The following is a 13550-nucleotide window of genomic DNA, read 5'->3' as shown; positions in this document are numbered from 1 at the left end:
TTCTGAAAATAGCATTTTAAATTTATTATCTATCTTAAGATTTGAATTTCTAACCCTTCCACAATTATCAATCAATTAAAAATAAGCTAGATGTGAATAATTTTTATTTAAAGGAATCACAGAAACTTGGGTTTATTAAATATAAATAAAAGCAACTTCTGTTCAAAATAGGAATGGACGTGTATTGTTCTGCACCTAACATACATCTACTTGAGCAAAAATCTGAAATTGACCAGATAATTATCAAGAAGTCAAGTGAGAAAAAGCAGTGAATGAATTTTCCTCCACCTGAACTACATACAGAAAAAGCCATCCATATAGAGAGGGACAATAGGAAAGGATCCTACCAGTACAGGCAGTCTAAGCACCAGGAAACAACCCTTCAGAGTCAGACAGCAATGATAGCCAGGGACAGAGAGCCAGTCCAAGAAATCCCTAAGATGATCAGTTCAAAGGAGACCAGGAAATCTGAGAGCTGGGACTTTGAAGTCCTCAGAGATAGTAGTAAGCAGAAATACAGGTTGTGCTAAAAATAAAGGACAATGAAGATCCAGGGAGACTATGTCGACATTAATTTTTTCCCCTTGGGATTACAGAGAAGGTTCTATCTGGTGCTCTGAACTTGGAGATCTAGGGGAGGGTCTACTAAAAGAAGTAGAGGTCAGTAAAAAAGCTCATGAAACCTTGAGGGAGAACAAGTCAAAAAATTCTTGAAACCATGGGTGAGAATAAGGATAAAGTGTGAGGGTCTTGAAGACTGGCCATGCCATGAAGGATTTAGATAAAGAAGGAATGGAAAGAAGGAAAGAAGGAAGGAAGGAAGGAAGGAAGGAAGGAAGGAAGGAAGGAAGGAAAGGAAGGAAGGAAGGAAAGAGAGGAAAAAGGAAATAAAGAAGAAAGGCTCAAAGAAATTAATTTGGAAGGAAAAACTTAGAAGCAAAGGCAGTAAACTATGTACAAGTAACTGATATTTTAAACATGAAGGAAGGATAATTTAATAATCATTGGATTTCTAGAAAACCATGATTAAAATAAACCCTAAACATTGATTTTTTATTTTGTCAATTGTTAAATTTTTTTCTCTCCTACTTTCTCTTTTTTGAGAAAAATAAGACAAAAGACTACTTCCTTGCAACAAATAGACAAAACAAAGTCTTTGATCATCTCTGTCTCTCCATCTGTCTCCATCTCTGGTTCTCAATACACACACACACACACCACACACACACACACACACACACACATACACACATGTATATACATACATATATAATTATATATAATGTATAATATAAATTTACACATGCATGTTATGCATTATATATGTGTGTATATATACATATACACTTTTGCACTTAGAAAACAGTTTGATATATTGCTGTTGTTTAATAGCTTTTAGTCCTTTCTTATTCTTTGTGAACCATTTAAATTTTTCTTGACAAAGATTCTGAGGTGATTTCCCATTTCTTCCTGCAGCTCATTTTATGGGGAATCTGAGGCAAACAGGATTAAATGATTATATGAGGGTTATACAGGTCATATGTATTGGGTTAAATTTGAACTCAGGAAGATGAATCTTCCTGACTTCAGGCCCAACACTTTATTCATATGGTAGATTTAAATAGGAGACAGAATCTTACCATTGAAGTCTTTGTTCCAAGAAGTGATTTTAAAAGAGGCATTAGAAGGCTATGTGTGATCAGAAAAAAGTTAGGGGTTGGTCACATAGTGAGAGTGAGCAATAATAGATGAACAGACCAAGATCTGTCCTGCTATAAAGCAAAGGCTAAAAGAATTGACAGAAGAGCTCTAGAATATTGACTATTTCCACTATAGAATATTTATAGAAAGACAAGGATATAAAGTGCACAGGATAGATTGTGACTTGTACAGATGAAGAGAATTGTTGCTCATTCTTTTTATATGAGTTCAACTCTCTGTGACCCTATCTTAGGTTTTCTTGGTAAAGATTCTAGAGTGATTTGCCATTTCCTTGATAATGTCAACATAAATAAAACAGTATTCTCATTGAATTTAAAACTCATTTTTATTTTTTCCCTTTATTATTTATTCCCCAATTGATAATGGTCAAAGGATATGAAGACAGTTTTCAAATGAAGAAATTAAAGCTATATATAATCATATGAAAAAAATGCTCCAAATCACTATTGATCAGAGAAATGCACATTAAAACAGCAATGAGGTATCACCTCACCCCTTTAGCTTATACGAGATGAGAAAAAGGGAAGATGATCAGTGTTGGAGAGGCTGTGGGAGGATTGGGACTCTGATACATTGATGGTGAAATTGTGAACAGATCCAACCTTTCTGTAACTATGCCAAAAGAGCAATAAAACTGTTCATATCCTTTGATCTAACAATTCTAAATCTAGGTCTATATCCAGAAGAAATTATAAAAAATGGCAGAAGTGGTACATGTTCCAAAAGATTTATAGCAGCTCTTTTTGTAGTGACAAAAATTGGAAATTTAGGGGATGCCCATCAATTGGGGAATGGCTAAACAAGTTATGCTACATGTATACTATGGAATACTATTGTTTTTATAAGAAACCATAAATGGTTGGACACTAGAGAAGCATAGAATGACTTATGGTATCTGATGCTGAGCAAAGAGAGTAGAAACAGGAGAACAATGTACACATCAACAACAACATTGTGAGATGAACAGCCTTGATGGAAGCAGCTCCTCTAGGGAGTCCAGAAAGCTAGGACAATTATATTTGCCTGGTTATGGACTATATTATCCCCAAGCAGAAGAAGAAAAACAAAATAAAACAAAACACACAGGAAAGAAAAGCAAAACAACCCTTCCAGATCTGATGAATACTTTATAAAAATTATCTCTTATGTATCTCTTTCCCTTAATACTAATTCCTCATGCCCCAAATTACTAATTTGTAAACATGTTTAGCAAAATATGTATGGAAAAATGTGAATCTGACTGTTTCCTGCTGAAGGGAGGTGAAGGGAAGGTGGAGGGAAATTTTGTAACTTGGAATATGCATGTACCTATGAATGAAAAGAAATAAATAAATTTAAAATGTTTTCTCCCTTTATCAATGGAAAAATCTTTAAAGGAAGCAAATTGTTTCTATTACATCATCAATGTAAGTAAAAGGAGAATGATCTAGGGAAAGAGTAGTCCCTAAGACATTTGACCATTTAACTGCACAATATTTTCATTCAGTCAGTTAGAATTAATTGGGTTGGTGATTGAAGTATAGTTTGTCTTTCTCATATACAGAAAGAAAGAATGAATTAATATATCATTTACTCATAGTTTTTCATAGAAATTGAAAAAATGAGAAATAATTATTTTTAATTATCTCCTCTTTGGTGTGTATTTTTAGGGAGATAAAATTATATATATATATATATATATATATATATATATATATACATTTATATTAATTTCTCTTCTCCAATATAAAGTAATAGGAAAGTAATAAGATACTATCTTTATAAATGAACTGAATTAAATAAAACAAGATAAATAACTGATCTTGTAATATACAAAGGCTATAAGCATTTAGCCTTTGTTTATGCACAATTTACTGACTCAAGTCATAGATTCAAATTTCATTCCAGAATGGTTGGACTAAGTCATAAATCCCTTTCAGGGCATTAATATACATATTTTTCCACCTCTCATTCAATATTTGTCATTTTTCTTTTCTTCATCTTTTTTTTCTGATCATTTTTGCCAATTTCATGGTTGTGAAGTGTAATCTCAGAGTTACTTTAATTTGAATTTCTCCAATTACTAGTATTTCAGGAAATTTTTCCATATGGCTATTTTTAAATTGATTATTTTTTTACTTTTAAAAGTATTTTTTGAAAGTTTTTGACTTTTTATCAGTTGCAGAGAGGTTTGCTGAATTGATAGAAGTCAAATCATATAGCTGATCTCTGATGGGTTTTTTTTTTTTGCCCTAGTAGTGGATTGCAATGTAAGAGTAAGCAAAACTAATATTTTTTAACCTCTATTGAGCTCCTCCAAATCAAATTTTGCAAGTCAAAAAATGGAAACGCAGGTTGTGAAGTTGGGTTGTAGTACATCCTTGGAGTGCTTTCTTGGATCCAACCCTGAAGACTCTTTCTGAGTCCTCTTGGAGATCTGATGTTGACTAATTGTACTATTTTAAAGCAGGAACTCTTTTGAGAAATGGTTCACCTCTTTCTCATTTTAAGAAATCAAAATCTACAATTCTGTCAGAGATGTCACAAGAACATAATGTATAATTGCTTCACAGTCACTAAAATTCTAGGTGTCAAAATTTCCTAGTCAGTTTTTTATATGATTCACATATAATGGAACTAGGTATTCACATAGGGTACTGGGAAATAGGACATTTTTTTTCTTTGTTTTAATAAGTTTTTTTTTTGGTGTGAGGGGTTGCTTTTTTAATGTTTTTCATGCAATTATGCTTATTCTTGATCATTTCAAACAATATGTTCCAATCCAAAGGGATTAATATCTTAAGCATATATAGTAACAGTGTAGATAAAATCTTTGACTTTGTTCCTGGAGTCAGGAACACCTGAATTTGAATTATGTTTCATTTGCTAGCTATGCAATCACAGATCATCACTTAACTTCTAATTACCTCATTTTCCTCATTTGTAAGGTAGAGATAATTCTCTGTGAGAACCAAATGCAATGATATTTGCAGTGATTTATAAAACTTTATTAAAAATATATATGCCCTAGTGATTATTGCTCTTATTATAGCTGTTATTATTGCCATCCTTATTGTTCATTATTGCTATTATTATTATTATTATTATAACCCGATTCCAAAAACATTGGTATGGCTCTTTCCTAATAGGTATAAGTAATGCCTTGTGCTTGAGTGAGTTGAATAGAGCTGATGAGAGGAGAGAAGAGAGGTTTGGATAATTAATCTTTTGTGGGTTCTTCAGGCAATTCAGGCTCTATAGTCACTTCAGACCTTTCTGGCTTTTACCTTCAAAGAGGTAAATTTTATTGTACCTTCAGCAACCCTAAGTACATTTGAACTAATTAGCCTATGAGGTCCACTCTAGTTTTAAATATATTATTTCTGATTCTGTGAAAGAACTGGGTAACAAAGTGACTATGTGAGAAAGAGAGGGGAATTAGAGAAGATCATGTTTTCAGATCAGGTAATAAAGATAGAAGTGTTACTCTCTCCATAGAGAAAAGGGAAAAAATGGTTTTGGGAGAAAGATAGTTAATTTGATTTTGGATATATTGACCTCAATGTGTCGATGGATATTTATATGTCAAATAAATATATGATTATATGATTTAGGAGTGAATTCATTATTACAGACACTATTTGATGTCATCTATGACAGATAAAGGAGAAACATCGAAGTTATGAATATATATACAAATATGCATATGTCTACATATATGTATGTAAATGTGTTTATATGTGTATATATATATATATATTAAAAAGTTTAAGATATATAGATCTCAAAACTTTTTAGATATCAGTGCACTGGTAGTATTACTATTTGTCTGAAAATGGAATAATTTAGAGAAAACTGAGTGACATCCTATAGATCTGAGAGGGATATTACATACTACAAATGAAGAAGCAGGTTTCCTTTTCACAAACACACACACATACAAACATACATACACACACACATATTCACAGAAGAAAAGAAAATCTCCCCGAGGTGAATTTCTAGTGGAACAAAATGTGTCAAACAGAATAAGCAATCTTCATTAATAAAAGAGAAAGCCACATGGGTAGAATAACAGATTCATTAGAATAATAACTTCTTTGTACAATTTGGTACAATCAAAACTACATTTTTCTAGGCTACTCTTTTTACTTGATTTTTATGATACTGCAATCTTGCCTTGCTGATTAAACTTTTCCCACCTTGTTTTATCACTAACAATTTTTTTCCTTCTCATTGCTAAATATAATCTTCTCTAAGACTTTACCCTTCTTTATCATACTCTATTATAGAGTAATAGATTTAATCTAAATAGCTTTAATAGATTTAATCATCTCAAGGAAAGACAAACTATATATATATTATATATATGTTATATATAAAATTATATTCAGGATCAAATACAGAATCCTCTGTTTGTCTTTTAAAGCTCTTCATGACTGGGCTGATTCTGATTTGTCCAGTCTTTTTTAAATCTTTCTCTTTTCAATGCTAATATGATCTAATGAAGCTGATCTCTGCATTATTTCTCCAATAGTATATTGCATTTTTATACTGACTTCATCTGCCTGTAATTTTCCACCTCTTCCTATCTTCTTATTGACTTCTTTTTTTATTGATATTTTATTTTTCCTAACATGTTATGAAAGTTTTTCAACTTTCATTCATAAGCATATGCATATTTTTAAGTTACAAAATTTTCTTTCCCCTCCCTTCCCATTCCCCTCCCCTCAGTGGTGAAAAGTCAAGTTAATATTACATAACACATTTGTGTTGAACATGTTTATAGATTAGTCATTTTCAGTATGAAAAACAGAGAATTTTTTAAAAAAATTTAAAGTAGTGTTCTTCATATTCTGAAGGGTTTTTAGTTTTGTTTTGTTTTTCCTACTCTGGATGGGGATAGCATTATCCATAGCCAATCTAAAAGGGTTGTCCTAGGTCTCTGAACTGCTTATAGGAGCTGCTTCCATCAAATTTGAATTCTTTATCCTCTTTCAAAACTCTTTTCTAGATACCCCTTAATGTTAATGCCTTCCCTCTGAGATTTTCTTTATTTTGTCCTGCTTATATTTTCTTTCTTTACAGTTGTTTTCGTGTTTTCTCCCCACAAAATTGTGAACTTTTTTATAGATAGGACCACTGTATTTTTTGTTTACATCTTTGCATATCTAACACTTAGTCAAATGTTTAATATGTAGCCGGTACTTAATAATGCTTATTGATCGATGTGACATATGATCAAATACAAAGTATATACAAGCTCATTTTGGAGTAAATGTAGGTGATCACCAAAGTTGGGGAGATCAGGAAAGGCCTCATGTAGATTTCTATATCCAAATTGAGCTTTGGAGGGACTTAGGGATTTTAAGAGTTAAATGTTAGAATTAATTAATATTCTAGTTTTACCATATTTCTAGTGTGGAAAAAAGAATTGTCATATTAGTCTAGTCCATTTCTATATAGATTTTCATTAAATAAAAATATTAAGTAAATATCTCCTCTATGTACCTTTCACTTTTAGTTAAAGAACTAGTTCTTGCTTTTGTCTCTATAATTTACAGAAAAGAAACCTATTTTTCTGCTATATTTATATTTGAAAAGGATCTCACTTCCACCCATAATTTTTCTAGGTTGAGTATTAATCATATGGGCTTATGTTAAGCCACATTCTACCATACTATATTTATAATGGTAATTTTTAAATAACTGAATTCAGTTCTTTAGCTTTTGTAGAATGCCAGCCCCTCTGAGTGATATTCACATATCCTTGGTGACTTTTCCATCAAAGATATGTATGGATTATTGCTCATTGTATGGATCTATCAGTGAACCCTGACCTGGGATAATTTATGGCTTTATGGTTTTAAAAGGTTTTTTTTAATTTAATATTTATTTATTCTCATTTTGTACAAATAATGTTTTTATACAATAATAATATATTCTTGTTTAAGAGTAAACAAAATACCCCCTCCCACCCAAAATATAGACTCACTTGAATGATAAAGGGGAGAAGAAAAAAATTAAAATTAAAATAAAGAAATAATAGTAATAATTGTAGGTATGGCCAGGTGGCGCAGTGGATGGAGCACCAGCCTTGGAGCCAGGAGCACCTGACCCTATATCCGGCCTGTACACCCAACAATCACCCAGCTGTGTGACATACAAGCCACCCCAACCCCACTGCCCTGCAAAAACCATAAAAAGAAAAAAAAGACCTAAAATAAAATGAAATAGTAGTAATAGTAGGGGCAGCTGGGTGGCGGACAGAGCACTGGCTCTTGAGCCAGGAGCACCCGGGTCCAAATCTGGTTTCGGGCAGGCCACCCAGCCCCATTTGGCATCTTATCAACCCTCTCCAAAATAATAATAATAAAAAATGTGGTTCAGTCTCTGTTCCAACACCACCAACTCTGTTGTAGGTGGATCACATTCTTTATGGTAAGTCCATCACAAAAGTTACTTCCATATTTTTCTACCATTGCCATTGCTGATCGCAACTCCCTCCTTTCATATTCCTCCACTACCATGTACTATACTTTCCTCTCTCCTTTCACTGACTCTGCTATAGGGTAGCTGAATAGTGCAGCAGACAGATCCCTGGCCCTGGGCCCCTTAGGCCCAGCATCCACCTGGCCCTATGGTCCCGGAGAGGCTATCTAATCCCAGCTCCTTGCAAGAAGTAAAAAAGAAAATGTGTTATAGCTGACCAATCTACCCCCATGGTCCATCCTCTCCTCCTTCATTCACATCCCCACCCCTTCCCCCATCCCCCTTCTCTCCTTCTTACTCCAGATGTCTATACCCCATTGAGTATATATGCTGTTTCCTCTCCTAGCCACCTCTGATGAGAGCGAAGATTCCCTCATTCCCCCTCCCCCTCCCCTTCCATATCATTGCAATAGCTCATTGTAATAAAGCAAAATCTTATTATATGAAATATCTTGGCCTATTCCCCCCGCTCTCCTTTTTCTTTCTCCCATTATATATATCCCTTTTTAGGGGGACAGATCCAAGATGGCGACAAGAGAGGATCCTCTCTTAGGCGCTCTCTCATAAAACTTCTAAACTAAGGACTCTAACTAAATTTTCTAGAGACAGAACCCACAGAGGGACCCAGGGAGGCAGTTCTCCTACTCAAGGTGATCTGGAAAAGGGCAGAAAAGCTCTACTCCCCGGGATTGGAGGGGTGGCCCACCAGAAGGGTGGCCTGCCAGAGAGAAAGAACTTCAGCCTTCCGGAGGCAGCCCCAGGGCTCTGGGAGCCAGTGCTCACAGCAGCTAAGTAGTCTGCTGACCTACGCCCCAGGGAGCACTGAGCACAAATTGAGGAAACAGAAGGGGACCTCTGCCAGAGTGAGCACATGAAGCCCAGCCCTCAGGGCACAAAGCAAGCAGCCTGGCCAAGGCAGTCCAGATCCAGGAAACAAGCAGGCAGAGCCAGTAAGCAGGAGCCCCCAGGGCATGAGCCCATTGAACCTAGGGAGGAGAGTAAAGAGAGACTGCAGAGCTCTGCCCCTGGAACAGGACTCTGGGGTTCTGACCACACTGAGATCCTGATCACAGTCTAGGCCCCCCCATAGAACAGCAGGGCTCCTCCACACCTCAGCCCCGTGGCAGAGGGGGCCACATATGGTCATTCACAGACCAGGAGGGAGGACAGAGCCTCACACACTGATACCCTTGTGGGAATGTCCCAAAAGCTCAGGAAGCACCCCAAAAACAGGTTAAGGCTGGGAAAATGAGCAAGCAGAGAAACAAGAGGAATACCATTGAGAAATATTTTGCTTGTGAGGCCAAGAAGGATCAGAGCACTCAGTCTGAAGTTGAAGAAGCACAAACTCCTGCATCTAAAGACTCCAAGAAAAACAGATATTGGGCTCAGGCTATGACAGAGCTCAAAAAAGACTTTGAAAATCAAATGAGGGAGTTAGAAAAAAAACTGGGTAAATAAATGAGAGAGATGCAGGGAAAAACATGAAAATGAAATCAGCAGCTTAGTCAAGGAGATCCAAAAAATGCTGAAGAAAATAGCATGCTAAAAACCAGCTTAGGTCAAATGGATAAAACAGTTCAAAACGTTATTGATGGTCCAGCTAGGTGGCGCAGTGGATAAAGCATCTGCCCTGGAGTCAGGAGTTACTGGGTTCAAATCCAGTCTCAGACACTTAATAATTACCTAGCTGTGTGGCCTTGGGCAAGCCACTTAACCCCATTTGTCTTGCAAAAAAAGATTACTGAGGAGAAGAATGTTTTAAAAAGCAGAATTGGCCAGATGGAAAAAGAGATAAGAAAGCTCTCTGAGGGAAACAAATCCTTCAGACAAAGAATAGAATTCAGGGAGATTGCTGAATTTACTAGAAATCAGGACTCAATACTTCAAAACCAAAAGAATGAAAATTTAGATGAAAACATCTCATTGAAAAAACAACTGATATGGAAAACAGATTTAGGAATGATAATTTAAAAATTATTGGAATACCTGAAAGTCATGATCAGGAAAAGAGCCTTGACATCATTTTCAAAGAATTCCTACAGGAAAATTTCCCTGATATCCTTGAAGCAGAGGGCAAAATAGAAATGGAGAGAATCCACAGATCCCCCTGAGAAAGAGATCCCAAAAAAACCAAACCCCAGGAATATTCTAGCCAAGTTCCAGAACTCCCAAGTAAAAGAGAAAATATTACAAGCAGCCAGAAGGCCACAATCCAAATATCATGGAGCTGTAGTCAGGATCTCACAGGACTTAGCAGCAACTACATTAAAAGCTTGTAGGGCTTGGAATATAATATACTGGAAGGCAAAAGAGCTTGGAATTTCACAACCCAGAATCAACTACCCAGCAAAACTGAATGTTCTCTTCCAGGGAAAAAGGTGAACTTTCAATGAACCAGGGGAATTTCAAATGTTCCTGTTGCAATGGCCAGAGCTGAACAGAATACAGGATGCAGGTGAAGCATAGAGAGTGGAGGAGAAGGGCAAAACATGAGGGGCTTAATGATGATGAACTGCATATATTCCTGTATAGAAAAATGACACTGATAATACTCATATGAACCTTCTCAGTTAATATAGCAGATAGAAGTAGTTTTATAGATGAAGCACAGGAGCAAGATGAATTTGAAGATTAAAATATGGTGTAAAAATGGAGTCAATAGTAAAAGTTTTTTTTCTGATAGAGAAGTATACACCTGCAGGTCAAAGGAGAGCTCATAAACGGACAGCAGGCAATTAAGATAAATAATTAAAAAAAAATTTTTATCAGGTCTAAAACAGAGAGCATTAAATGGGACAGAGAGAGTCCAAAGATAGAGGACATTATTTGACAGCACTAAAGCAGATAGTTAAAGAAAGAAGCTTGTTAATAACAACAAAAAATTTGGAAGAATTCATTGAATGTGTACAAAAATGTTGTCCTTGGCTTCCAGAAGGAGTATTAAGTATTGACAAATGGGAAACTGTGGGGAAAGAGATGAGTGAACATTTTAAACAGGAAGGTCAGGAGACTTTCCCTACAGTAAGGTCTTTTCATTGTGGAATATTTTTAAAATCTGCCTGACTCCACCTGGAAATGTTCCTTTGACTCAGAGTATATTAAAAAAAAAAGTTTGATGTAGATGTTCAAACCATTCAGCAGGAAGATAAGAGTAAAAAAGAAAAGGAGGACGAAGAAGGGCTGCTTTTACCCTCAACACCACCTCCTGCTAACCTTGATAACTCACCTTCTGCTCCCTTATAGTCTAAAAAAGAAAATGTTTACCAAAGATAGGGACATATGAATATTGTTCAATTAGCTTCTGGAAAAGCAATAGATAAGGGAGAGAAGATTCCATGATTGATGTGACATATAATCAAATACAAAGTATATACAAGATAGTTATTGTTCTCTTTTCCCATGCTTGAGAGACCCAATCCAAAGATTCCAGGGATTGTTTTAAGAGAATACAAAATTTAGATTTAAAAACATATGGAGAATTAAAATCAGCAATAAGCACGTATGGTAACAACAAATCCATATGTTTTGAATATAATAGAAATATTAGGTAGACAAATATTAGCCCCAGAAGACTGTGAGAATTACTTAATAGAATTACTCTTACACCACGACATTACTTAATATATGGAAAAGTAATTTTTTTTTGAGAAGTATACTAGTCAGGCTGAAAGAAATCAAGCAGCAGGGTTAAGAATAACATTTGAAATGCTCACTAGCACTGGTCCATGGGGGAGTAAATAATCTTATTGGGGATAGTTTACAGACACATGAACAGGCATGGTTAAAATTGCCTGAAAAAGAAGAAGGCAATGGGTGTGAGAGATCAGACAGCTTGTTTGCTCATGGCTCCCTTATCTAGATCTTGAATTTAACTGAGAGGAATTAAGAAAAGCACTAGATAAGAGAGAGAGAATTCTTTCATGAAGACTTGCTAAAATAAAATAAAATGCTAAAAAATGCTATTTAATTTAAAAAAAGACAAGATAATCAGGTTCATTTTAAAGTACATAATTTGATGATTACAGAAAATAATGGGACAATTGAGGATTTAAAAATAGAAGCCTCCCCTCCCAGAAAAAATTTAGGGCTGTTGAAGTTGTTTGGTTTACTCTAAGCTGTGAGGCAACAGGGGATATTCCAATTAGGTTGAAAGATTTCTGAGTAACTGTTTGCCTTCTCAAAAGTTACAGTTATTTATAGATAAAATCAAGAAATGCTGGATATCAAAACCTTTGAATGGAAAAATGTATTGTGAAAAATTGAAGGTTCTCTGCATATTTTCTCTGGTTTCTTAGAAGATTTGTCACCTTTGGTGGAGTTATCCTGTTGTTTTTTGTCTTTGTGTAATGTTTAAAGGGACCCTCTAGTGTGAGAGCAGAGTGGGGTTTCTCCAGATTTGGGGAGCCTCTCTGGTTCTAAATGCTCTGTTATATGCCTATGTGTGTTTGCTTTTAAAATACAGGCAGGGAGAAGTTCTCAGCTGTCTCTCAGACCTGCTGTTCTCTGTGTTCTGATTGGCCAATCTTCTTTTCATTCTCTCTTTTCAAAATTATATATTTTTTCCCCAAAACTCATGATTGGCACCAAAAAAGGAGATTTTCCTGAGATTCATGTTGTTTTTGGAGGATAAGGGGTTCTATTATTTTCTCTTATTTTCTAGTGTCTCTTTTCTGTTCTGATAGACTAGTAGAATTTTATTTACTGATTTGGCAAATTATACTTATAAGGGACCTAGGAGAAATTGAAATTGCCCCTAAAATTATTTTTTGGATTGGACTTAATTAGCATGATAAATATATCTATATATCTATATCTAAATATATATGTATATAAAATAAAAAAAAATTGGGGGGGGCAAGGAATGATTAAACAGTAAAAGTAAATAATTAGTACATATTACCTTTATATCTCCTATTTTGTCAGTGAGGATAGAAAAGGTCTTTTTAAGTTAGAACATTGAGAACTTAGAATAGCACTGGTACAGATAAGAAGGACTTGCAAACTTTTATATTTTGAAAGGAAAAATATAATTTAAGGTAATTTTGAATTTGACTTTGGAATTAATAAAATTAAGATAACTTTAAAGAAAATCTTATAATCATAAAAAAGGATTTTAGAAACATCTGGTCTCAAGAAATTTTTATGTATTACAGTTTTAGGGAGTAAAGGTAATATACATTAAATTGAAATGTATTTTATACATAATTAGTAAACTTTGTATAAGAACAGATTCAGACAATTCTTTGAAATTTTATTATTGTGTTACAGTAACAAACAAAGGATGAATTGAAATATAATCCATCACCTTTATAAAGATTTGTGATAAGGAAACTGGAGAATACCTTACCAACAAG

Source organism: Macrotis lagotis, chromosome X (genome assembly GCF_037893015.1).
Source record: "Macrotis lagotis isolate mMagLag1 chromosome X, bilby.v1.9.chrom.fasta, whole genome shotgun sequence".
Lineage (NCBI taxonomy): Eukaryota > Metazoa > Chordata > Mammalia > Peramelemorphia > Peramelidae > Macrotis > Macrotis lagotis.
The sequence above is the reverse complement of the archived record's forward strand: the minus strand, read 5'-3'. Positions refer to the sequence as shown.